Consider the following 27,848-nt stretch of genomic DNA (forward strand, 5'->3'; position numbering starts at 1 on the left):
AAAAAGATTGAAATAAAAATGAAAAACAGAAACACTTCAGGCTTAAGGAAACATCTAATATCTTGCCACAAAAAGGAATCAGAAATATTTCTTCCTGTTAAACCAAAATTAAGTGGAGATATCACAAGCTTTTTAGTAACCGCTGGAAGAAGTGGACAGGTAAGAATGTTTTTTTAACAGTTAAAAGAATTTTAACTCTGCGTAGCTATTCATGCGATACTTTCAAAAACGCCATTAACTTACGTAAGTATTTTTGAGTTAGTGGTGTTTTCATCTAGGGGTGCGACATATTAAGTATGTAATTATCGTCTTAAATATTTTTTATAAACACCCATATTTTCATTTAATCGGCCAGTAACAACTAAGTACTTTATTTTGGTAAATTACAGTACAGTGCAACCTTAATATAACAAATATCAATTTAACGATTTTCTCGATTTAACAACAACAAACCTCCTCCTCTTATACGCTCAAACCTAGTATGTTTTAAATAATAACACAAGATTTATTGTTTTGTTTCAGTCGGAAAACAGCAGTGACAACATCACGACAGCTACAGTTGATTGGGTGGTGAAAAAATATCTTCCCTTCTCATTTTTCGATGACGAAGCTACACAAGTATATTTTCGATGTATTTGCCCTAATATGGTGTTTCCTAAAAGGTCTACACTTAGAAGGAAAGTCAAAGAGCGATTTGAAGAGCTCCAATTGAATCTCAAGGAACGACTTCAACAATTATCATCTAAAATGTCTTTTACCATTGATGGGTGGACGTCAATTGCTGGTAGGAGTTACTACGGGGTTACTATTCATTATATACACAACGAATGGAAGTATCAATCTGTAGTTCTTGATTTTATACCATCACGCGGTCGACATACTGGGGAAGATATTGCAACGATTTTCCATGAATGTTTATTGGAATATGGCATAATTGATAAAATACAAGGTATCACGGTCGACAACGCAACTGCAAATACCAAATTTATGTATGAACTGGGCAAACAGCTGCCGCTACACTTTGATTCAGACAATCAACATTTCCGGTGCTTTGCTCACATTTTAAACCTTGGTGTACAAGATTTATTAAAGACCTTAGCATTACACTGTGAGTCTGACACTAACGCGCAAGATCAGCAGTACGAAGACTATGCAGACGAAACTGAGGATGAGGAAGATGAAGAATCTGCACCAAATATTGCTGACTCGCGTACATCTGTAACAAAGTTACGCAGTATTTCCAGTAAAATAAAAAGAAGTGAGATAGTGAAGAAGAAGTTTCAGTCTGCTTGTGAAGCAGCTGGCGTGCCATCAAATCTAAATGCCATTCTTGACTGTCCAACGAGATGGAATTCCACACATGATATGATTGGATTTGGTTTAAAAGTGAGAGCGGGCATTGACATATTGTGCAGTTCTGTCACCGAATTAAATGATTTTCAAATCACAGCTAATGAATGGCAGGTACTCGAAAAATTACATAAATTTCTAATAAACTTTAAACTTTTAAGTACAAAACTTGGTGGAGACAAATATGTTACATTACCGCTAGTCATTGTATCATTCAATCTCTTGCTAGATAAAATTGAATCCATGGTAAAACAGTTAGATGAGAAACCTAATCGATCTGAAGTGGATGAAAGGCTCATTCTAGCTTTCCAAGCAGCTCGAGACAAAATGCTTAAACATTACAAGAAGAGCAACTGGATTTATTGTACTTCTTTAATTTTAGACCCAAGGCATAAGGCTCAGACTTTTGACCTGACAATGTGGGGGAAGCAACTTAAAACAGAAAGTCTGCGCAAGTTCAATGAACTTTATGAAGAATATAAAAGTCTACACTCACTGAACAAATCTCTGGAATTACCAGAAAAAGAAAATAAAGTATGTGATGAAGATGAAGACGTAATAGACTTTGATAAACTCTATGAATGTCCCTCGACGTCATCTGGATCTTGTCTTCAAGGCTTAGTGATAGACGAGTTGGAGGAGTACCTGAGAAAACCAAGAACTGCCAGCTCGGAAGACATTTTAGATTGGTGGAGAACGCATGAGACAGAGTATCCGATTTTATCGAAAATGGCCCGTGATTTTCTCTCAATACCTGCAACTTCAGTACCTGCTGAGAGGTTATTTTCTAAAGCATCATTAGTAATTAGAAAACATAGAAATAGTTTAAGTGATGAGTCAGCCAGATGGTTACTTTGTATTAATTCTTGGTCAAAAAAATTTGATATAAAGTATCATAACCTAATGATTAAGCTGTTGATTTGTGTTGTATTTTATTTTTTATTCAAATAAATGATAAATCGTAAAACTCTTTTATTAAATTTCTTATAAGTTGAGGGTTCAATCTCTTTCTAGACAGATAAGTATTGTTCTTTAAAATACAGTCAAGTTATTGTAATTAATTTGTTTTTTTACATGTTTTAGCAAATGTAAGCTTATAAATCATAAATGTTTATTAAAAAACAGTTACTTCCATGGAAAACGACATATAGGTCAGTTGATTTTTCGAATTTCTTATCAAATCTTCAGTTATTTATTAATCTGCTTGATCTTTACTATGGCTATGTTAATTCAAGCTCACAATGTTCCAATTCTAATACGTTTTTCTAAGATTTAAAGTAAACTTTAATAAATAGTAATAGACTAATAGGTAATTGCAAGACTTGCAAGACTCTTGCTGCAAGACCAAGACCAAGACCAAGACTGGGAGCGCAAGACCAAGACCAAGACCAAGACCAGGTGTATTGGCGCAAGACCAAGACCAAGACTGGCTAAGTCTCGTCTTGTTCTTGCATTTGGGCAACACTAGTGAAGATAGTTACGTTTCGTAAGTTTCACTTCAGTCGTGTGGTTTAAAGCACACTAATTTTTTTTTAAATATAAGTACATTTGTTATTCTAGTAAGTACTATCATGTCGCCAAATAATTAACGATAAAACGATAAGGTATAGTGTGTATTATAGTTTTTTTGTTCGAAAAGTAAAGGGGACTTAGAACCAATACATACATGTCAATTATTAACCGTAAGTCCATAACAAATGTTAACTTTCGTGACACTAATTTAAATAGTGAGGTAAGCCTGCGTTTTCATATTCATAGATTTTAACCGTATCGTGATTGTACTTCGTTTGTAATGTACTTTTATTTTGAACGTACGAATATATGTGCGAGTACGTCTCGAGCAAACCTTATGTCGCTTATTATAGTTACGGACACAATCAGCTTCTATATATTGTAAAGAACTCATTTTGTGCTATTATACGTTATAGAGACATTATGAGTGTTTCTAATACAAATAATTGAAAAGGTACTTACTTTTGAGTGTTTATAATAACAAAATAAATATATAGGGTGTTCGACTCGTAATTGCGTTCCTTCAAACAGGCGATTTTGTAAGTGTTACTTAAACGCCAATCCTAGCCTTATTTTAAAATTTACTTTGTTTTAATATACGAGCTACTCTGGTAACGTACTTCCAATAACTTGTGAAAGTTGCGAAACGGTGGAGTCAGACGCGGAGCTCTAAGGTATTGTGATAGCTCTAAATAACACAATACTAACCTCCAAACTTTAACCATGATATCTCCATAGCCATGGGGTTTCACAGGGTGGGAGTGGTACCAGAGGGTAACTCACTCCTCCCCCTTCTCCCCCACCGAACCCCCAAAACCAAAACCCCATAAATCGGCGCCCGATTGTCTATAGACTAGTCCTTTTCAATAAGACAACCAATTCTCCTATTTTAATTTTTTTTTTGATATGATTAGATTTGGAAAAGGAAACATAAGTTAGTGTTATAAAGTATGGTTGCAAGTTTTGTTATTGAAATAGTAAATTGATAAGGCGAGAAGCTGCACAGGATACGTTTAATCGGAAATCAATATTCTGTCGTCATTCGTCTTCTAATCGGCAATCAACGTGACGTATATAGCGCATCGAAAAAATTGAGTGATGACAATATGTTGTGAAATTATACAATCTTTAAAATATCAGTAATACTTTTAGGAAGACTTTTTTTTATTTACAATATTACAACTTTAACGCCAATGCAAAATACAATTTGGGTTAGACAACAAATATTGGCCCCGTTTGGCCAGCCCGCTTTTATCGTTGCGGATCCAGTACTTACTTGCGGCTGTATTCTTGAGATTATAAATCTTCTTTAAGGCTGCGGTGGTCGAAAATAAGCATACAATTTGTTTAGTGGTAAATGGTTATTGGGTGATGAAATCATCAGTAGCATCAAAAGCGCGTTGTTGACTTACTCCCGCTGTCCACACACCGCGTGTTCACGAGCCCTGGTTACCGTATTTGCCACAGGTACAATACTTGAGAACAGTATTATTTGGCTGTGGTCTTCCTTAAGGTTTCTATTTCTCGAATCAAACTAACCCAAATTTTGAACGAGATATATTCCCTGTTGAGGCGTATATCTCAATAAATTTATTATTTATCGCACATCCGATATATATCACTACGAAGTAATTAAAGACTTGATTAAATTGTCATAATAGTTGGAGATCCGAACTAGGTATGGACTTCACCTATCTGCTTAATGGATGAAAATTATTTTATATGTATTTTAGTTTATTAGAAAAATAATCGGGAAAGGGTTGCATGAAAGATCTTGTTCAGAATATATTTAATTCAAAATTGATTTTTTTATTAATTTAAAAATGCATCTACGAGTAAAAAAATAAATTTTATACATAGCAATAGTATGAAGCCTGTAGAAAATGCAAAATATGTTGGGTTATCTTTTATTTTCCTGGCATGACTACTAGCGGCAGGTATCGACAGGTATGTTAATAATATATATTTTTCTAGTTACTTTCACCCAAATGTTTAATAAATAAATCTTAAATCAAAATGAGCGATGTTTTACTACAAATACGACGACATAGGGTTGCCTGCTAAAATTCTGGTTTGAATGACGGTTGCTGAATATAATATAGCCTGGCCAGGAATTTTCCAGCCAACTTTTTTGCGATTTATTTTTATATTAGATACGAAAAATGATAATAATTTTTTTTTATCTATCAAGAAGTTGAGTGAATCACGTCTAGTCGTACCTTAGACTATAATTATTTTGAAACAATCTTTATAAATCAATATTAGTTTTTGTTAATTGTCATAAGATACTACACAGATATTCACCACACGAAGCAATTTATATTAAACTCAAATGTACGTTACATGAGGCCAAATGTTGAAAACTATTTAATATCATAACAAAAGTTTGGTGAATAGATTACGAACTAATGAACAAATTTTCGTATAATGTATGAAATGTTATGACGTGATACAACAGGAAAACGCGTCTATTCATGTTGAATAACTAAAGAGATGATCACTCCTGTAAAATGTATGTGACAGCGATATTGTCAAAAGACCGACATTTATACAACACGATTTTTAGAATTAAAGTCGTGTGGGGGAATGTAAATTAAGAATGTTTTTAGACGAAATAATTCTGACTGTTGCTTATTTACTTGAGGGTTATACATAAATTAAGGGTCCGATCTATGTTGTGGAAAATGTTTATACACGATACAGCATGTTGCGGTGATCTAGCAGTTTGTGTTGTTTGTGAATCCGAAAGGTTCCAGACAAAGGTCTTGAAGAGGTAAGTGCAAGACATTTACGTGTTATAGTAACTTGTTACGAATAACTAATTTATTTTAAGTGCCTAAACTAAATCACAATTAAATTTTTTTGAGTTCTTAGTAAAATTTTATTCACTGTAAAGTTTAATCAGGAAGTACTTATCTTATCGATAATACGTGTGCATTATTTTACTATTAATTATTATTATTTTATTATTATTACTATGGTAATAAAAATGTATTTAGGATTATATTACAAATAGTCATGTATTTTACACAAAGAAGTTAAATCTAAGAACAGTTAATGAGAGAGGTGTTGTTCATAGAGTATCTCGCGGTTTAGTAAAACACATAGTTATATACAACGCAGTGAATAAAATCGTCTTACATCGTAGGTATATAATCAAATATAAGGTCGCAAAACAATCGTTGGTCGGTAAGAAATTTTCCTAACCAAATATTTGCTAAGCAAACAATATCCCCTCTTTGACTCATGTCTCCAACCTCTTGACCTGGAAATTGGGAACTTAGAAGAATCGTTTCGCCTTGGGCGAGAGGTAAAACGAACCATTATAACTGAGTATCGTTCAAGAATAAATCAATGATGGTTTTTACGTAGTTTTAACTGCCTTTAAATAATGTTATTCGTGTAAATTTTTAAGTGTTTGGTCTTTTACCTATTACATTTAATTTCCTCTTATCTTTGCATATTTTTATACACACAAAGTGAATATTTGTGAACAGGTTATTACAGACGAAATTTCTAGGTGAATTCTTTATTTATTTATTAGGTTACAACAGTTGTTTACATTAAGATATACATATTTAGCACTAAAAAAATATATATGTCTAATATAAATGTAACAATCACTTATAGGATAACAACACACAAACATATTACAGTTACCCGAAGTAATAGCAAAAAAGTGAATTAAAATCATAACTACAAAGAAAAGAAGAATATTAAAAAAAAATCGCATTACTCTTTGTAGTTCTTATAAAATCTACGATGAAAAAAAAACCTTTTTTACATAATATAATAACGATGCTTTCTCTATATATTAATACGTAAAGCAGAAACTTTGTACCTCTTTTTACGAAAATTGGGCTGACGGAGGAAGTATGAAACGACGAGGTGGTAAATGCTAGCGCGATCCCATCTCGCCCTACCCAGGCGGACGACTGCTCATACGTGGTGGTTTTTTAGTCAGTAGGATCCTCTGGCACTCCCGCGCCGATGGGTATCCATGATGGATTTTCCCCTTGTAAAAAAAAAGGAGTATGAAATTTCGCACACGTATACTTTATGTAGAGAAGGAGTGTTGAATGCTAATATTTTTTTAAATATTGATAAAAAATACATTAAATCAATAAAAAAAAGTTACACACACTACCATGTATTTGACACACACATGCATATATACATACTCTTTTGTTTAATGTTCAAACTTATAACTTAAATTAATTGTGGGCGAATTTCGAATGCTGGGCGACCACTAGTTGAAATAGTTACGGTAACTGGCTTTCGCGCTAGTTAAATGTTTGTGAAGGCCATACAGATATTTATGAGTTAAATTTGTTTCTGGGCCGCCAACATAGGACTCGCGTCCTACTAGGACGTTTATTTATAATAACTGTTCTTATCTTTTGTTTTCTGTGTTAATGTTTGCTTGAAACCATAAGAGGTACTAACCCTTTGTGCCAATAAATTTAGCCAGTATATCAAAAATAATCTTATAAAACTAGGTACACATATCAACACTTTGTGTTTTGGTAAATTTCTACAAAATTGATGCACAGTAATACTTTTAGAGATAATTGCGTTTAAGTTAAGCTAAGCTTTAATTCATTTAAATTAAATAAAATTCTTTTTGTATTTGTATTACAGTTTAATTTTTTCTTTACACGTTGGTAAAAATTAACATTACACCAAATCAAATAAGTCTCGTCATCGTATCGCATGCTATAAATTCCCGTGCAGGCTTTTACGTAATGAGCAAATCAACTTTGTTAGTCCTTTCATTTCGCTTTTATGCGGACCTTGTCACCCACAAAGCGAATTCTGCTTGGACTCAATAAGATGTTGTATCATTTAATATCCCTTTATATAAATTGAAAATGTTTCTGTTTTTCCTTTTGATTAAGCTTTCAGTGACAAATGGGTACACAAGGCGCTCTTTTTCTGTTAGTGATTAATTAATTTACTTTGGGAAGGGATAACATTTTAATGTATAACATAATAAGATATATAATAGACGACATAGAATTTAACAAAAAAGCTATTGTTCAGTTCGCAGATTTATAAAATAAATAAATAACAATATTAAAGTAGCCTAAGTTATTCTTTATTAGATCAGCTATCTGCCAGTGAAAGTCCCGTCAAAATCGGTCCAGCTGTTCAGAGATTAGCAGGAACAAACAGACAGACAGACAGATAAAAATTGTAAAAAATGTTATTTTGGTATATGTACCTTGTAAACATCCATATGCATTTAGTAAAAAGCTGTTATTTTAAGATTACAAAAAGACACTCGAGTTTGTCTGTATGTCCTTTATAGAATCGTAAACGATACATTTGATCATGTCATATATGATAATGATGATATGATAAGTCCACAAAGGTTTCTGAGGTGGTACGACCAAAAAAAAAAATAACAAGCGTAGCACCGCCGCTTGCCACGATCTCTTACTGTCAAGCAAGGCATTTACGACGGTCGGCGGTGAGAGATCCCTTTCGAGGACCGCCGAAAGCGCGCACAGCTACGAATACCAAGCGGCGCACACCTCCATCGTGTGAAGCGTCTTATCCTCAGGTGGCGGGAAAACCTACTTGAACTCTTGTTGCAGGAAATCCCGTGTAGTCCGAAAGAATCAACCTCCTATCAAATAAGTCCGTTATATCGTTCTGCTTATTCGTTCATTGCTTTTTTATTTCTTTTTACGGTATTTTTTCAATCAGTTATACATTTTCGTATAAGCTGTAATAAAAATATGTCATTTAAAATTTCATTGATTTAATTTGAATCCAATCTTCCTCCTTTACTTATAGATATTTCCTCAAATTTGCGTCCTTTGGCTACTTTTTTATCGGGAAAAAAGATTAAATTTGCTTCAATTCCCGCACATAGTATTTATGTATTAGACCTGCGATAGAATTTATGCAAATTCATTAATTTTTTAATATTTGAGAATGCAAAACGAATATATTTTTAGAATGTGAAATTTTTTATTATTGCACTTCCGTTTTTCCTGTGTTGTACCAATTTTTTATTGGTTATAGTGCTATTTTACAAGTTAAGATTTGTTGTTACACTTTTCAACTACAAATGAGATTTACCAAGATATAAATATCGTTCTTTCATTCTTTCTACATACTATGCATAATAGAAGCATTTATAAAATAAATCCCGATTGTTATCTTTTTATGCTTTTTCATATATTTCTAGGAATAATGTATTCCGATAATTTTATGACTCATATAAAACAAAAATTAGATTCTAATATGAGGTCAATAATCGTGTTGAGGCTTTTATGATATTATTTAACCTAAAAGTAGGCTAATATCCTCACATTTCTCTTTTCATGTCTTTGGTTCTAGTTTATTTGATAAACATGTCTTGTTTTTACACGGCTACGCTGCAAATGGAAAGACAATATAATGATTTAATATACGAGCGGACGTAGAAAACAATAAGTAACGTAGCGTAAAATAAGTTTCGGTTCGTTGTTTACTATTAAATTTTTAAAAAAAAAATACTTTACAAATTATAAGTCATTAAAAATTTTTTTAGAAACAACACAGTTAAGTTAATTTTTTGTTTATTTAAAAAAAATTGTTTTTACTATGTCACTAAACAGTAGGTCGTGATAAATGAATATTAACATAATATAATAAAATAGAAAAATTACACCAACGTTCTTGAATTTTAATAATTCTTTTCACGTTGGTATACATTTAATTTATTATTGAGCAACAGAGATAAGAAAATAACAACTGAAACCCAATTTGGAAAACAATAGAAAACTTAAAAGTAAACTAAAGCTTTGTCCTGTGATGTTAGCCGTTGAAACCGTTGACGGCTAAGATACTCTATATGTGCAAACGAATAACCCCTAAGCAAGTGTGAGACTTTTACAACTAAGCAAAACAACAATTTGGTCTAGACCGTTCATGAAGTCCGTTTTTAGTTTTATTTTTTAACTATTATGATCTATTTACGTCTCCGATCCTTAAACATCTATTAAACTTGGGGTAAAACCGATTCAATAATCAAACCCAGAATAGTGATTGAGTTTTCTTTGTACTTACCCCGAAAAAACGCAAGGTTCTTTGTATCCCGGAAATTAAAAAAAATACTTGGGGAATACTTAAATAAACTGTTACTTAAAATTTAACTTCCGCTTGTACCCGAGGGTATGGAATAATTATTAAATTACGTTATATTCTTAGATATGTAAAATTATAATCATTGGATTATTTGTCTTCGTTAAATCGGATGCGTACTTTGCTGGCTGATATGCTAGCGGTCGCGGTGTCGATCCCCATATGTCACAAATATTTGTTTAGGCCAGGCCATTGTTTGTCGTGATCTGAGTGTATGTGCTTGTGTATTGTGTTTCTAGACTCCCGACAAAACAATGACACTAGTTAGGGCCGTAGAGTTTGTTAGTGTGAGGTGTTTCTGTATATCTTTGTTAATATACGACGCTTCTATAATATTGTGTACATAGTTAATGTACCTGTCCTATTTGGGAAGAACTTGAGTTAAAACCTAACTATTTGTTGACTTAGAGATATTGATAATATAAATGAAATTAAGAGAGACAATAGATTTTAAGTGATTATATATAAGCTAAAAGATAACTGTAAATCCCCAAGTAAAACATAATTGTTGAAATTCAACCGTTCTGAAATTACAACATCGCTCCTCGATTTAGAGATAAAAATCCCGGACAGTTTTGGCCTGCGGGATCGGCACGGGATCGTCCCGGGATGGGAATAATAGACAAAACTCGATTACAGATTTCCCCGGGCGACGTTTTACAATTGTACCGTCACAAGTGGTTCTCGAATTCGTGTCAATTCGTTTTTTAATTATTTCATTTTAAGTAACGCCGTGTTGTTTAACAATAGCAGAAACTTGGAACTTTTTAAAGAAAATTGGATCAATTAGTCTTTCAATATTTTCGTAACACTCACAATTTATGATTTTTAATTTAATTTATTACGAACTTCGATTAACATAATCTGCTATATTATCAAAATGTAAGAAATAAAATTTAGGCTTAGTCGTTGTATTTGTATATAAGATATGGCGTGACTTTGTGAAGGTCACCCAGCTGTGTGTGATAGGCTAAAGTGAGTGAATGAATAAATATTAATATAGAAATATGTTACATGTATGACCAATTTTTCCTAATGTCGGCAGCTTAATTCCAGTGGCTAAAAAGTGGCTGGAAGAAATGTAAATATATTTAATACATATATAAATATTACCCAGACTCGAAACGGAAATTTGGAAAACTAACAGCTAAATTACAATTATAAAAAAAAACATTGATTAAGTTACGACCAATTACAAGTTTTCACAGCTTGTATTAATGGATATATGGAATAAAATTAAGTTAGTATAAGATCGAAAACAACATGCAAATAATTCTATACAGAGGCCAAGAACACACCAATTTGATGAAATGAACCAATCCATTTTGTTGTTCAGTTGTAGTTTTATTTGTGTGACGTATAATAATCTTTTACCTAAACAAATTGTATAAAGTAAATCTCTAATGGCAAATACGAATTGTAAATAGCTTATGTATCACTTACTGTTCTTGAATGCTGTTATGAGAATGCATTAAAACCAATGCGTTCCAGAGCAACGTAATTTAAGCTCGGATTATTTCATAAAAATCAGGAACTCCAACCTCTACTAACAAATGCCAAGCACTTCAGTACTTTGGTAAGTTCACAAGCGTTCGGAACACACTATTGCAGTCCACGATTACTTTAAAAGTAAAGTATTAAAGTAAATTATTAACTTTATTATTGTTTATAAAAATATCTTTCAACATAATCTTGTAATAACAAACATTTACACAATTTAGGTGTTACAGACAGCCCCTTATGCAGAGCGCGCATAGAGGCAGACGAAACGGCCTCACACATCCTGCTGGAATGCGGTAGTGTGGCGAACTACAGGGCACTACACCTCGGGACACCGAGGTCGCTCCGGGAAGTCGTCGGCAACACAAGGGGTCTGCTAGGCTTCCTCAAGGAGCTAGGCTGGCATGAATAAGGCCCCCAGCCAACCACGCAAATAGGCGCAATGAGACGTCGAGTTGCGGAGAATAGCCCGTGAAGAAACAACAACAACAACATAATCTTGTAATTTGATGAAAACGTTTTCATATTGCTTTACGGCATTGTGGTGGGACCAAACTATCGTGTGATCCACCTGATGATAAAAGGTTACCGTAGCCTACGGACGCCTACAACAACAGTTGCATCATAAGCGCATTGCCGACGCAACTCTCGCTGCCAAGTGTATCCCCAGGAAGCAAATTTTTTAGGGCAAAATACCTTTATACATATATTCTTAAAGTATACAATATTTATATACGTCTACATTTATAAAATATAATTAATATTATAAAATATAATTAATATTATAAAATTTATTTAATAAATATATATAGTACATTACACTTATGAAATAATTACAAAAAACAAAATTATATTAAATTATTATATTTATACAATATTCATATCTCAAAGTATCAGCTGATCGAGGAAAACAAACAACGTACATTGGAAACTCTCTTATGCACGTACCTAAGTTAGCGCGACGCTCGCGCACGTAGGCCAGTCGAGATACTGTTACGACGCCGGACGCAACCTCCTGTCCGTCCTGTCCTTGTCGCGACGATCTTACATACCCGTGCACTACGTTTATATTTGTAAAACCTATTTAATTTTCGCTTTCGTAATTGCTCTAAACTGTTTTTTTATGCAATATGCTGTGTGTATATTTGTGGCTTTCTCCTTTTGTGCTAATGCTATAAACTGTATGCTATGCTTGTGCCTCTGCTTGTGACTTTCTCCTTTTGTACTTTATTTGTTTGTGTATCTTGTGTATCTTGTGAGTTAAACTATTTATTTATTTTCACAAACCTTTATATTCTAAGTTTAAAAAAAATTGTAGTAATTTTTCGTAGACGTAAAAGATAATTTTCAACATGTTCCAGGTAAAAGCTGCTTTTATATATATGAAAAAGTTAAAGATTAAGATTTTCTTTTCGTTACATTTTAATGTGGTAGAATTAATGATTATTTAAAAAAAAACTAGTCCCTAGTATGTCGAAGCAAATATTAAATTACCAGTACAAATGGTCTACTACTTACAAACGTTACTGAATAAAATTACCCTTATTACCGAACAAACAAAAACACCTTAACGACCCATAATTATAATAATTATAAATAAATGATATAACCATTTCTTTTTAATGAAAGGAAGTCACTTTTAAACATAAGCAGAATTTTTTCTGTTAATGAAATTTACGACAAAGTGTAAGTAGACGCTTATATTACACGGGTGCTTAGGTATCGCATCGAAAGCTTTTTAAGAAAACGTCATTTTGCAGGACGAGGAGTCGGGTATTTATTGATATGGCGTTTTCAGTAGCGCTTGGTTGATATTGGATATATTTTACCTTTTTTTAAGAGGTTAAAGCGAGAATTTTAATAATTTTGTTATTTTATAAGAAATTACTAGGATTATACTTGGCTAATATACTATACTTTTACATCAAAATATTTGAAATGACCGTTGTGGTCTAGTGGTGATTGATTGATTCAATATGTAATATTTCGATCCTGTTGCCTGCAGATCCGGGACCCTCCAATTAAAGCGCTGAAGGGGAGCCTTCGGGCAGGGGTTTGGTCGGTACTGCACCTCCAAGTGCTGAAGCCGAAATATGGTCTAGGACTGCCTACCCTGGCGTCCTGGATATCACCCGTAAATAGTTTTTTTTGGTATCCCCTGCGATACAAAAAAAAAATACATGTAATATTTCACTGTTGGGAATTGGCCTATTTTTTGTTTAGAAGCGTAAAATAAATTAGGGATAGGGCGTAGTGATTAAAGTTTAATCATGCGTAACGATAAACAAACAAACACATAAATGTATAGGAGAGAATGAGATAGAATACAATACTGCTCAAAACGCGTAAGAAAAGCGTTTTAATAATAAATCATAAATAATAAATGCTTCACACTCAACGGCCCCCAGTAGGATTTTCTGCTGTATCGGGGGTCCGGAAACACAAAATACACAAGCACAAACGCCCAGACCACGACAAACATCTGTATGGTCAATATAAATGATTGTCATGTGTGGGGATTGAACCCGCGCCCGCTAGCGCAACAACCAGCGATGAGACCGCAGCGCCAAAGCGTTGTCCAACGTTGTCATCAGTCGTTTTGCGTGGCGCTTATGCCCTTTTTCACGAGACCGTGATAATTTTATTAGTGAAATTAATATCAAACTATTTTATGTATAAAATAAGAAAGCCACTTGTAAAAGAATATAATAAATACTTTGTTTCAATTCATATTAGTGTTTTTACCAAAGATGAAATTATAAATACGTATAACTAAAATAGAAGTTACAATTTATTATTTCATTAAAATTATAATTGAAATAAGTAGTTAGTATTTAAAATGAACTAAATCAGCCTGTGAAAGCCACTACTGGATAAGGGCTTCTTCTCTATAGGACTAAGCTTAATCCACCTCGCTGCTCAAATGTAGTTTGATGGATAAATTTGCCACTGTAAGTAACAACCGCTATCTGATGCCTACAATAACAACTTTCGCTTAACTCGCTCTCTGAGAAACACAAAGACATACATCCATACCAGAAATAAATTTCGTACAATTGCGAATAGCGGGAATTGAATTAGTAATCGCCGGATTATAAGGCGACTATTTTCACAAATACAACAGAACAGTTATTATTGTTATAGTAAATTTATATATTATATTTATATAATTATTATAATCGAATCAGCATAAAATAGCACTAAAAGATACAGTCAAATAAAATCATTGTCGTTTTTCGAAAACGTTTAGAAATACTATCACATCCAATACTTTTTAATGATCGACGTCGCTATGAACTCAAAACGTCTGAAGGTTCGCTTCGTTACCCCGCACCGCCATTACCCTCCTCATCAAATTTCCACTTTATTTCCCCCATTACCTATAAATGTTACGAGTTATGTGACATATTATTCAGCATGGAAAGATTTATCTACGAGACACCGTTCTGGCAAAATTAGTAGGATAAAGTATTTATTATTAAAAATATTATGAACTTTTTTTAAAATAGGTTGCTAAATATTTATGAATTACTATAATTTCATCATTACAGCCTATACAGTGCTGCTGGACATAGGCCTCCACAAGTTTACGCCAAAAATAACGTGAACTCATGTGTTTTGCCCATAGTCACCACGCTGGGCAGGCGGGTTGGTGACCGCAGTACTGGCTTTGTCGCACCGAAGACGCTGCTGCCCGTCTTCGGCCTGTGTATTTCAAAGCCAGCAGTTGGATGGTTATCCCGCCATCGGTCGGCTTCTTAAGTTCCAAGGTGGTTCCAAGGTATAATTTAATTATTATAAATTTTAAAAAAAATTAATTAACATAAAAACCAAAGCTATTGGAAAGTTATGATAGCTTTTTTCCAAAAGACTTTTAATAAGAGTAGCATTAAGGAAGTTAAGTGAATAAATAAAAAAAAAATGTATGTTAAATAGTATACCAGAACGCTAAGACAGTGAAGTAGACGGAGCAAATCTACGGCGCACGGCTCACCTGATGGTAAGCGATTACCGTAGATTATAGACGCCTGCAATACCTGTAGGATCGCAAGCGCGTTGCCGACCCAATCCCCACTAGTCCCCATCCAATCCCAACTAGCTGTTCCCGTGACTTCGACTTAGTTCGCAGAGTTATAAAATAAAAAAAAAATGTAAAATAAAAGTAGCCTAAGCTACTTCTTATTACCTCAGCTAGATTAAGGGGGTTAATTACATATATGGCAAAACAACGTTTACGGGGTAAGCTAGTAGTAGTATATGCAAAATATTTTGTAGTTTTAATTTTTTTTATGACGCCAACTTTTTTAGAAACATTTTAGACGTTATTTTAGCGGACCGTGGTTGTCTTTAACCCGTTGCCATAATATTACGCTTTACACAGTTCGTTAAGTTTTTAGATCCATTTTATTTATTTTTGTGTTTATTTTTTTGTCAGTTTTACTTTCGTTACGTACAATATCTGTTATCATTTTATTCAAACAGAAAGCCGTACGAATATACATTTACTAAAACGTATAAAATCCCTTGCACAATAAGCGTTTTTCGTTGAAAGATGTTTATAATTTTTCATAAGACAACGTCTTTGTGATCACGATCTAAGGCAGAAATATATATTTTTTTAATTTAATACAATGTTACAAAGGCTAGTGACGAAAAATTTTATTTAAAGCGTTGCCCTTGCCCTCTCCTACCCGGTATTGTTGGAGTTTTAAAGACTTTAGTGAATTGAATGAAAGCGCTTAATTTCATTTTTCTTTGTCCGTAGCTATATACAAGAGAAGATATTTTGTGGAGGCAAAAAGGACATTTATTTTTGTACTTTCTTTACTGTAAAATATTTTGTGTAAGATTTGATAAAACCTTTACATACAATATCAGTTTTTTTTATAACAATCTTTTGACTCTCAGCCATTATGCATTATAGCTTGCCAGGTAAGGGGATTTTTCTTTTCTTAAAGTATTTACGGATAAGAATAATAAGGGAGGCTTATCAACAGGCTGCTTTACTGTATATTCTCATATTAACATTTAAGATTAAATTTTCAAATATGTTTATTAATTTCTCAGACAAGACGTAATTATAATCTATCTTAGGTAATATCTAATATATAAAATTCTTGTGTTGCGGTGTTTGTAGTTAAACTCCTCCGAAACGGCTTGACCGATTCTCATGAAATTTTGTGTGCATATTGGGTAGGTGTGAGAATCGAACATCATCTATTTTTCATCCCCCTAAATGTTAAGGGTAGTCCACCCCTAAATTTTTATTTAGTTTTTAGATAAATTATTATTATTTTTATTTTTTTATGATACAATATTAAAAAATACATACAACCCTAAATTTTCAACCCTCTACGATCAACCCCTATTTTTAAATAGCGTTAGCGTTAGTGGCAAGACAACGTTTGCCGAGTTAGCTAGTAATATATACATGTCTGTTGGACATTTACAAATTTATCAACAAGTACTTTAGTGAGCGATTTCAGTGTACCGAATTAATATTATTATGTCTTTAGAGACCAACATTTTTAAATTAGCCTAACTACCAGTTAAAAAGTATGCAAGATAATAAAATTACGAGTCAAAAATACTTGGTACTCCAGTATCAAGAAGAATAATAGTGTGAAATGATTGAATTGAATTCAATTAAGCTGAATCTTAGCGATGTAATTGTTAAAATGCAAATGAGACAATCTGAATTTGATGATTTATGTCTACGAGTATGAAGGGTTGAAGCTATGGAAAATATACTTGGTTTTCGATAGGGTGAGGGATAATTAATTCAACTACTCGTAGTTAAGAAAATGTGACTTAGTTTGATTTCGATTTAGATACGAGTAGATGGTACGTGGGCATAAATTAGCTTCGTGCCTTTATTGTTTTACAATTTCAACAACCCATATAGAATCTAAATGCTTTTTAGCTTTTAGTTTTTTTTTAGAATTTCTGAAATTTTTTGATTCCTCTATGCTAAGATTATAAAATGTTGTTCAAATATCATGTAAATGCAAATATGATGAGTCATTCTAATTATGTTGCTAAACAATATATAATATATACATTTCACTCGTTCAGTTTTGAGAGATGAAAAAATTCCTTAAATTCAACCTCAACTTAGCTATTTCGTCAGAAACCAAATATGTGAATAGAAAGGAACAAGAGAAAGAAAAAAAACTAGTTATAGGATACAATATATTACGTAGTCGCATTTGTAAATAATAATAATTGATCACGTAATGAAATATATGACAAATAAAATTATGTTTTTTAATATTCAATATTTTTCTTACATAAATTAAATGAGATTGATTATACGCCAGTAATTATTTTATATAAAAATTTATTAGAATACCTATCAATTTACGAATACAACATCACGAGTATCCTAAGCGTGTTGCTAACCTAACCCACGACCTTTCCTAGGATCTTAAGCTACCTTACACACTACAAGAAAATCTGCACTGTCCCAGATTTCAGTTTGATATTCGTTGACAGTTAAACTGATCGTAGTGCCGAGAGCCATTTAGTTCTTTACTGATAATCCTGACAAATATTCGAGAAATATAATGTGATTAACTAAAAAATTGTCGAGCTAGAAAAATTGCGTTATTTTAGAGTAGAAGAGATGTATTTATTATATGTGTGATAATCACCATTAGCTGCCCGTGTTAAAATAATAGTTTATTGTCGACAATGATACGTAAAATAAATAATAATACAGTCTGTATTTTTCTAACAAACGAGTACTGAGTATGTCTCTCGCACATTTCCGATATTGACAGATTGAGATGGGTCATTGTTATTGGTGGGACCAACACTTGTTCTTGTTTTGAAATCGTTAAGGCCAGTTCATATTGAATACTTCTTAAATGTACTGTAGAGAATATTAAAATTATTTATGTAAATAAATAATTTCATAAATAAATAAAAATTAAACAATATTAGATAATATATTATGTACAAGAACTTCTAAATAAAATAATTATTAAATAATGCTACAGGAATCTTAAAAACTATCGACATCACTTCTTTTCGATTAACTTTCTGAATATACATGAACGTACATAATTGTCAACTCCGTACATTTTCGTTACGATCTTGGTTATCACATTTTTCACATATGTCGACCATTTTTGACTAATCAGCTCCAATCCAATTTAGCTATTCTTTGTAACGAAAGAGTTTTCAAACTTTAAAACTAATAATAATTTTATAACTTGTGTTATTTGCTGCCACGTAGGCCTTTAATTGATCCCAAACAAGATTAATTGGGTTGAGCTTAATTACGTGGAACAATAACGACACAGTCAAAATTTTCGATATTCGTTAAAAGCAGACTATAGTCTATTGCGTTGGATGTTATAACAGTATTAAATATTATCATACTTAAGCCTTGGTTAATTATGTGGAAAGTTTCATTTAAGCTGACGGTCAAAGTTCTATTTCCTCACCTAAAAATGTCAGTCCCGATTGTTTCTGTAAGCGCTTGGTAACAAACATTCTTTTTGTAAGAAAGTGGCCTTCTACCTGGTTCAGCCACGTGTTAGATTCATTTTCAACCCCAGACTTCGGCAGGTTCAGCTCTTTACCATAACACAATCGTCAAGTTTAAATGCTACTATAATTGCGTTTACGCTTTTATTGCTGGGTGGATCTTCATATTAGAATGGACATTTCGATTTTAGTGAAGTACAGGGATAGGAATGTGATAAATTAAAATTTCCAGAAAAAACCAGCGTAGATACTAGTTATTATACTTATTTAATGACAATTCCGGCAGGATCCAATCTATCTAGCTCAGTCCGAACATGATCACGGCGTCCAGTCCCCGAGGACGCACTTCGATTGATAGCCTAACTGCCTGTTATCTAAAGCGACCATCGCGCTCTATTAGTTAAGCGTATTTTGCATGTAGTCGATACCAAACTGTTACAATTTAGTAACATCCGAATACTGTTTTATATTTTAACTATTGTTCCCTGCGGTTTTTATTTACATACCTATATATATTTCACATAAAATATAGAAACTATTTAGGCCCGTTTATTTTAAAAGTCCACTTACGTTACATTAGACAATTAATAAAAGGCATAGTGATCACGAATGAAGCCGCGGTTACAGCTATTTTATTTAGACAATGATAGTGCACAGTAAAATAAAATTCTATAAATGGTTAAAATTATTTAGGTGTTTCGAAATTCTGTTTAAAATATTTATTAAATTTTATATTCATGAAAGTGTAGTACCTAATAGTCGTAACATTTAATCAAATATTTCGTTTATTTGTTTAGTTAGTTTGTTGAGTAATATTGTTTTTGTATAAAATTTAAATTTCAATTGGATTCGATAAAGTTATATATTGTGAACAGTAACGTATTTGTTACTGTAATAAATATTTAACTTTTGATTTTTAAAATAGTGTGTTAGAAATAAAAATATAAATGATATAAATAAAGGTCTCATATTTAACGAGTCCCAGTAGATGGCATTGTATGTCGGGGGTTCGATAACACAAATAACGCAAATAAAAACGCGACCATGAAAACTTTATACATGTATTATCCATACAAATATTTTTATAAAGATATCGAGTGACGATCACAACGGTCCTTTGCAACAGTTACAAGGTTCAATAAAATTATGTATTTAGCACGGGATCGGTGAGAACCCCACGTTGGACGGGATCCTACGGGTGCGCCGGATGGGCAAGAAGCACTAATGCGGAGGTGGGGGGAGGACCTGGCGGAGCAGCCGTATGACACACGCGTAACGGCTGCCTTGCGCCCGGTCCTTGAGCGGTGGATGCGCCGTAAGCGCAAACCCCTCACCTTCCGTCTGACGCAGGTTCTCACCAGGCACGGCTGCTTTGGTGAATACTTGTGTCGGACGGCCCAAAGGGAGCCGACGACTGGATGTCACGATTGTGGCGCGGCGGTGGACTCTGCCCAGCACACCCTCGAGGTGTGCCCGAGATGGGCGGCGCTACGTCGCGATCTGACGACAGCCTGTCACTGGAGGGATCCCGTTGCCTGCAGATCCGGGACCCTCCAATTAAAGCGGCTGAAGGCTCCCGCAGGGGTTTTGGTCGGTAGTACACCCCCAAGTGCTGAAGCCGACATACGGTCTAGGAATGCCTACCCGGGCATCCTGGATATCACCCGTAAATGGGTTACCCTGCGATATAAAAAAAAATAATAATAATGTATTTAGCACAGGATGGTTTAAAACACAGGTTTTAAATAAAAAGTAAATTCCCGATTGATTCAGCAATGTCTTTATTACGATTGCACTTTATAATTTTATATTTTTTAATCAATCGAAGGACATTGTAAAATATATGTTTAAGTCTAGATCAAAAAGCTTTAAACCACAGAATAATTTCAAAGGCAACTAACTCCATTTTATATTTAATCTAGCCGGCGCAGAGCTCAGGCGACGTCTTAGGTTGTTACTATTTATGACGTCATTCTGGAGCCGGGAAGACACAATAAATATTTAGGACTGGATCTTGATACCGCATCTGTGTAATGTACTCGTGGGCATACGACTTTTCTGTTCTCGTGTTATTGCTCTGTTATTAGGTTGATGTAAATGTTTTCTTATTTTGTTGAGATTACAGTCGGTGAGTTATTTTGGGGTTAAAAATGCTTAGTCATGCTTAGGGGGCTTATACTTGTATTATATTGTTATTTGTTCGAATATATGTATAAAAAAAAATTAAAAATCTTGTTATATATCGAAAATATGTATATGCTATATTAGTGCGGTTAAATGTCGCCTGTTAGTAATAGCTCAGTGATGGCTAGCTGAACCGAATAGTTTAAGAATTTATGTAAAAAAAAATATTATTGAAATTTTTAGAAATGCTATCCTGTCCTATTTTCGGAAAGTTGTCAAAATTTAATTTTACATATCGCTTCAGCCTGTAATATCCCACTACTGGGCATAGGCCTCTTTCCCCATGTAGGAGAAGGATCGGAGCTTAATCCACCACGCTGCTCCAATGCGGGTTGGCGGATATATTCTCTACTACGAGTAACGATCGCTATCAGGTTTTACATGATAACAACCGCGACCGACGGCTTAACGTGCTCTCCGAGGCACGGTGGGGAGACCTACAAGGGCTGTACAAACACTCAGACCACGGTAAACACCTGTATGGCCAATACAAATGTTTGTCAATTTTACATATGCTAACAGAAATTTGTAAATGAACAGTGCATATCTTTAGTAATAATATTGAAATTGAACTAGTATCGAATATATGAAACTGAAACTAGCTTATGCCTGACGGGTAAAAAACAAAAAGACAATTTGTTAAACGTCTTATGCAACAAAAATGCCGCAAAGCTAATATCTTAGAGTTAATGGTTTCTTAGGCTTTTGTATATCCTAACATAACATTTCACATAAGTTCATCTAGATGTGTCCATTTTGCCTTTGATATAAAGTTACGACATCGTACGGTAAATGAGTAATAAAACAAGCTATATATTATTTGCATATATTGTTTGCATTTGTGCACTGTAAATTTAACTTAAAAAAAATTAATGTATTTTAAATTTTTTAATTTTTCAAAACTTACAAAAGAAGTTGGCTTGAGACACCAGCATAATATTTTACGAAAATACTTATTTTTAATTCTATTACGGGCGTGACACATATTTCACGGCATACTAAGAAGACGGGTTATAAGTAAAATATAAGCCGTAATGGACCATCAGCATCCGAAGACAACGTTCATGAAAATGGCCGACACCTGCTAACTCGAATATATATAATGAGGTTATTCCACGAACCTCAAATTTGAACACTATCCCATTTTAAACCTTCTGACGATCTCCTTAAGAATTATAATATCGTGTCATACAATTTAAGAAACATTGCTTAAGTTGTTACGAATTCTTACACGATGATAGCCAAAATTATGGTAACGATTTGCCTCTTTACTCAATTTAAACAATAAGACTATTAAAAAGGGCTAATTCTAATAATTTATATTTTAACATACAAAAAAAATTACAGTCCAAAACCAGAAGTGTAATAACAACTAAGCTAAACTAGATAGATTGTATAGTTTTTTACTGTAACTGCTAGTAAATTCTACTGTTACACAAAGTTATCTTTACGTATTATATTAAAGTATTATATATAGAAATCAACTCCCTTTTGGGGTTAAAACGGGGGATGGTAGGTTTACTCACTCATCACGAAATCTCCGAAACTATAACACCTACGAGCTTGAAATTTGGCAAATAGGCTTCTTATAGGGCGTAGACATTCGCTAAGAACGGGTTTTACAAAACTCGACCCCTAAGGGGGTAAAACGGGGTTTGGAAGTTTGTATGAAAGTCCTATGTTTTTGAAGTAAGAGACTTGAAATTTAAAATGTATACCTTATAGATGATGAGAAGGTGTTCAAATAATGAATCTTTAGAAATCAACTCCCTTTTGGGGTTAAAACGGGGGATGGTAGGTTGATTCACTCATCACGAAATTTCCGAAACTATAATACCTATAAACTGGAAATTTGGCAGGTACGTTTCTTATAGGGCGTATACATTTGCTAAGAACGAATTTTATGAAACTCTACCACTAAGGGGATAAAACGGGGGTTGGAAGTTTGTATGAAGGTCCTATGTTTTTGGAGGAAGAGACTAGAAATTTAAAATGTATGCTCTAGAGATAGTGAGAAGGTGTTCAAATAATGTATCTTTAGAAATCAACTTCCTTTTGGGGTTAAAACGGGGGATGGTAGGTTGACTTACTCATCACGAAATCTCCGAAACTATAACAGCTACAAATTTGAAAATTAGCAAGTAGGTTCCTTATAGGGCATATACCTATAGGGCATATAGCCTTTCTGCCAAATTTCAAGTTTGTAACTGTTATAGTTTCGGAGATTTCGTGATCAGTGAGTCGACCTACTATCCCCCGTTTTAACCCAAAAAGGGGTTGATTTCTAAAGATAAATTATTTGGACACCTTTTCACCATCTATCTATAGAGCTTACATTTTAAATTTCAAGTCTCTTACGTCAAAAACATGGGACTCTCATACAAACTTCCAACCCCCATTTTACCCCCTTAGGGGTTGAGTTTCGTAAAATCCGTTCTTAGCAAATGTATATGCCCTATAAGGAACCTACTTGCCAATTTTCAAATTTGTAGCTATTATAGTTTCGGAGATTTCGTGATGAGTAAGCCAAACTACCATCCCCCGTTTTAACCCCAAAAGAGATTTGATTTCTAAAGATACATTATTTGAACACCTTCTCACTATCTATAGAGCATACATTTTAAATTTTAAGTCTCTTACTTCAAAAACATAGGACTTTTATACAAACTTCCAACCCCCGTTTTACCCCCTTAAGGATCGAGTTTCGCAAAATCCGTTCTTAGCAGATGTCTACACTCTATAAGAAACCTACCTGCCAAATTTCAAGTTTCTAGGTGATATAGTTTCGGAGATTTCGTGATGAGTGGGTCAACCTACCATCCCCCGTTTTAACCCAAAAAGGGAGTTGATTTCTAAATATACATTATTTGAACACCTTCTCATCATCTATAAGGTATACATTTTAAATTTCAAGTCTCTTACTTCAAAAACATAGGACTTTCATACAAACTTCCAAACCCCGTTTTACCCCCTTAGGGGTCGAGTTTTGTAAAACCCGTTCTTAGCGAATGTCTACGCCCTATAAGAAGCCTATCTGCCAAATTTCAAGCTCGTAGGTGTTATAGTTTCGGAGATTTCGTGATGAGTGAGTAAACCTACCATCCCCCGTTTTAACCCCAAAAGGGAGTTGATTTCTAAAGATTCATTATTTGAACACCTTCTCATCATCTATAAGGTATACATTTTAAATTTCAAGTCTCTTACTTCAAAAACATGGGACTTTCATACAAACTTCCAACCCCCTTTTGACCCCCTTAAGGGTCGAATTTTGTAAAATTTGTTCTTAGCGGATGTTTACGCCCTATAAGGAGCCTTTCTGCCAAATTTCAAGTTTGTAACTGTTATAGTTTCGGAGATTTCGTGATCAGTGAGTCGACCTACTATCCCCCGTTTTAACCCAAAAAGGGGTTGATTTCTAAAGATAAATTATTTGGACACCTTTTCACCATCTATCTATAGAGCTTACATTTTAAATTTCAAGTCTCTTACGTCAAAAACATGGGACTCTCATACAAACTTCCAACCCCCATTTTACCCCCTTAGGGGTTGAGTTTCGTAAAATCCGTTCTTAGCGGATGTCTACGTTCTATAAGGAGCCTACTTGCCAAATTTCAAGTTTGTAGGTGTTATAGTTTCGGAGATTTCGTGATGAATGACCTTTCGCGTTTATATATATTATAGATAATAATTAACGAAAAAAATCGCTACGTATGAGTATTCACAGCTTTTTATTCCTGATTTTAGACTCCTTCGTTTCCCGATTTTATTTTTATGACGAGGAGGATACTTATATTTATTGAAAAGCCTTTCAATATAAAATGACTTTTACCCGAGACTGTAATCAATTTAAAAGTATTTTATGTCGTTGTAAAACCTAGGAGTTTCAAAGTCTTTGTGTAGGTCTGTCGTATAACTTCAGAAAAGAGGCCAATCGAAGAATTTAAGTTGAACGGATAGTTTTCGAGAAACTACTGACCATTTTTCCCTACCTCTACGCTTTACACTTTTAGAACTTTCTTGAAATTAAACGTATTCTTGGCTGACGGGCGTTTGAAGTTACCGAAAGATTTAAACAAAATAGTTGTGAGTTATATGGTTTAAAAATCTTACTGCATACTTTTTGATCAATTAGTCATACAATCAAAGAACTTGTTTTATGGGTAAGAACAATGAAGTAATTGAGGAAGGCCACAGCAGGAAATATCCCGCTAAAACCTGGAGCACCCCGACTGCGAAGTACCTCGACCTTATAGAAAGATTACAGCTAAATAATACTGCTTTCAAGCGGTGTTGTGTTCCTATGGTAAGTATAATGAGCTCCCGGGGGATAGAGGGTAGGGTCGGCAGCGTTTACCAAAAGGTGAGCCGTACTCTTGTTTGCCGACTTAAATGTATTAAAAATGCCTCACACTTAGATCACCTTGAAAGGTTTACAAATGCCAAAACTATTACAAACGTCTCGTATATGATCGACGCAAATGTTTTTCATTAGAGGGAATATCAATAAAGCTTCGTCAACCACAATAAAATAGCATGGATTCAAATTGGAACGTCAATTTAACTTTGAGTTCAGCAGTAAAAGAAACGTCGGTAGGTATAAAGTCTAAGATATAATCTTATTGTTTGAGGTGCGTATTTGTAAAGAAATATTTTAATAATGCATTGATGCTAACTTGATCCTCATAAATCTCATGATAAACATTCAGGTTTAGTTTGTGTATACATTAAATAAACACACATAAACGTAAAGGATCAAAAAATGTATATAAAAAAGCTGTAAAAAATAAAGACACAAAGAAGAAAATTCTAAGTGTTCATGATACTCCCCAGCCACAAATGAGAGCTTATCTTTAACGTTGGCCATGTGAGCGTATATTCAAATATTAATAAAGTATGTCTGTGTAATTTGTGCCTAAGCACATTAGACAGCCAGCATAATTAATATTAAAACGGTATATGTAATTGTCTCATTTGTTAATTAGGCAAGTATATTTATACATAATAATTTTTAGGAAAACATCCGTGCATAAAATATAAAACATTAAGGCGGGTAAATGCAGGCTGGATTCGCACGCGAGGAGTTGTGAGTGCAAAAAATACATATTATATCTTATTTAAACCAATTTCATATGTTATCTTTCTTTTAATCTTTGTTCTTCAAATGACTGTAACTTTAAAAGAATTAAAATCATTCGATGATTACAACTTGAAATTGTCTTACTTATTTTTGTCTTAATTATAAGGGGTTGTGTGCTGGTACCCTTTTTAAAATAGAACTCTAAAAGGTTTTTATTGATGATTAAATAATAAAATATATTATATTATAATTATTATATATTATTATATATTATATTATTATAATTCAATAATTAAATTAATTCTGTTTCTTAGTAACGTAGGACGTATAAAATTTAGAATGAAATTTCTATTCCAATATATCGTTGTTTTTGCTGTATAGAAAATTACCTATGAGTATTTTAATTTCAACCGAAAAAATCATAAATTTTTTGGCTTTTATCAAGGACATTTAAGTTATTTCAATTTTTTATGTATGCAAATAAATATTTAAAAGAGGGGAACTTATGAGTTTCATTGAAGGGTAATTGACCGATAAATTCCAAACATATTACTTTAATTAATAAATTTTATTAAACACTATACATATTTACAATTCACAACTTAAAAACTAAATATTAATATTATATAACTATTAGTAAGACATAGGTATTGTACATAAATTGCTTTTAAATGTCCTACAGCTTACCTTGGCTTTGACTTGACTTGGCCTTAGCTTTATTTCCTAATGAAGACAAATCTTGAATCTGAGTATTAAGTAAAAATGTAAAATATCAATTAAAAATGCTTAAAAATTGACTTTAATAAAGTTAATTTAATAACCAATAAAAATTATATTCTTTTTTTATATTCTTGTATAATATTCTTTTATAATCTATATGGAGAAAGAGGCATTTACCTAGCAGCGAAACGAAACATGCTGATTTAATCAATCGAAATAATCGCCTCAAATTAAAAGGTATCTAGAAGGATCAAAATCTTTCGTAAGGAGTCCAGGAACACACAACACATGCACGATTGCCACACACTGTCCTGTGTAGGGATTGATAATCCATCACATTATTTTCTTATTAATAAGTTATTTTTGTTTTGTATTTTACTGTAAAGTCAATCGGGGTAACTTTGACAGATCATTACTATATTTTTTTACTTAATTTTGACAATGCTAAATATGAGACACAAGAGTTAACTTAACATGAGCTTTCAGGTTGTTTTTCATACTCTCAAGTTATTTAACGTCTAAAAAATCATTAAATGTATCAAAAATGGCAATGTTGTTGTGTGTCAAAGTTACAATCCCTTTGTGGGCAACTTTGACACAGATGAGATTTTAAAGTAGACATATTAGAGGTTCCTCTTCTTCTTCTTCTTCTTTAGGGCTAATGGCTTTCAATAGTGCCAAATAAGTACAGATGATTTCGCCGATGTCACGTAAAAAATATTAAAGGGTGTATTATATTTTTACATATCTTGATAGTAGAAAAACTGTTGAGTTATCAAAAAAGTTTACCACTAAAAAAAATGCAAAAATTGCGCGGTGAACTTTTAGCAAAGTTTTTGACATAAACTTCGTTTAAAAGCTTCTTTTTTGCAGA

This window comes from Melitaea cinxia, chromosome 10, assembly GCF_905220565.1.
Source record: "Melitaea cinxia chromosome 10, ilMelCinx1.1, whole genome shotgun sequence".
NCBI lineage: Eukaryota > Metazoa > Arthropoda > Insecta > Lepidoptera > Nymphalidae > Melitaea > Melitaea cinxia.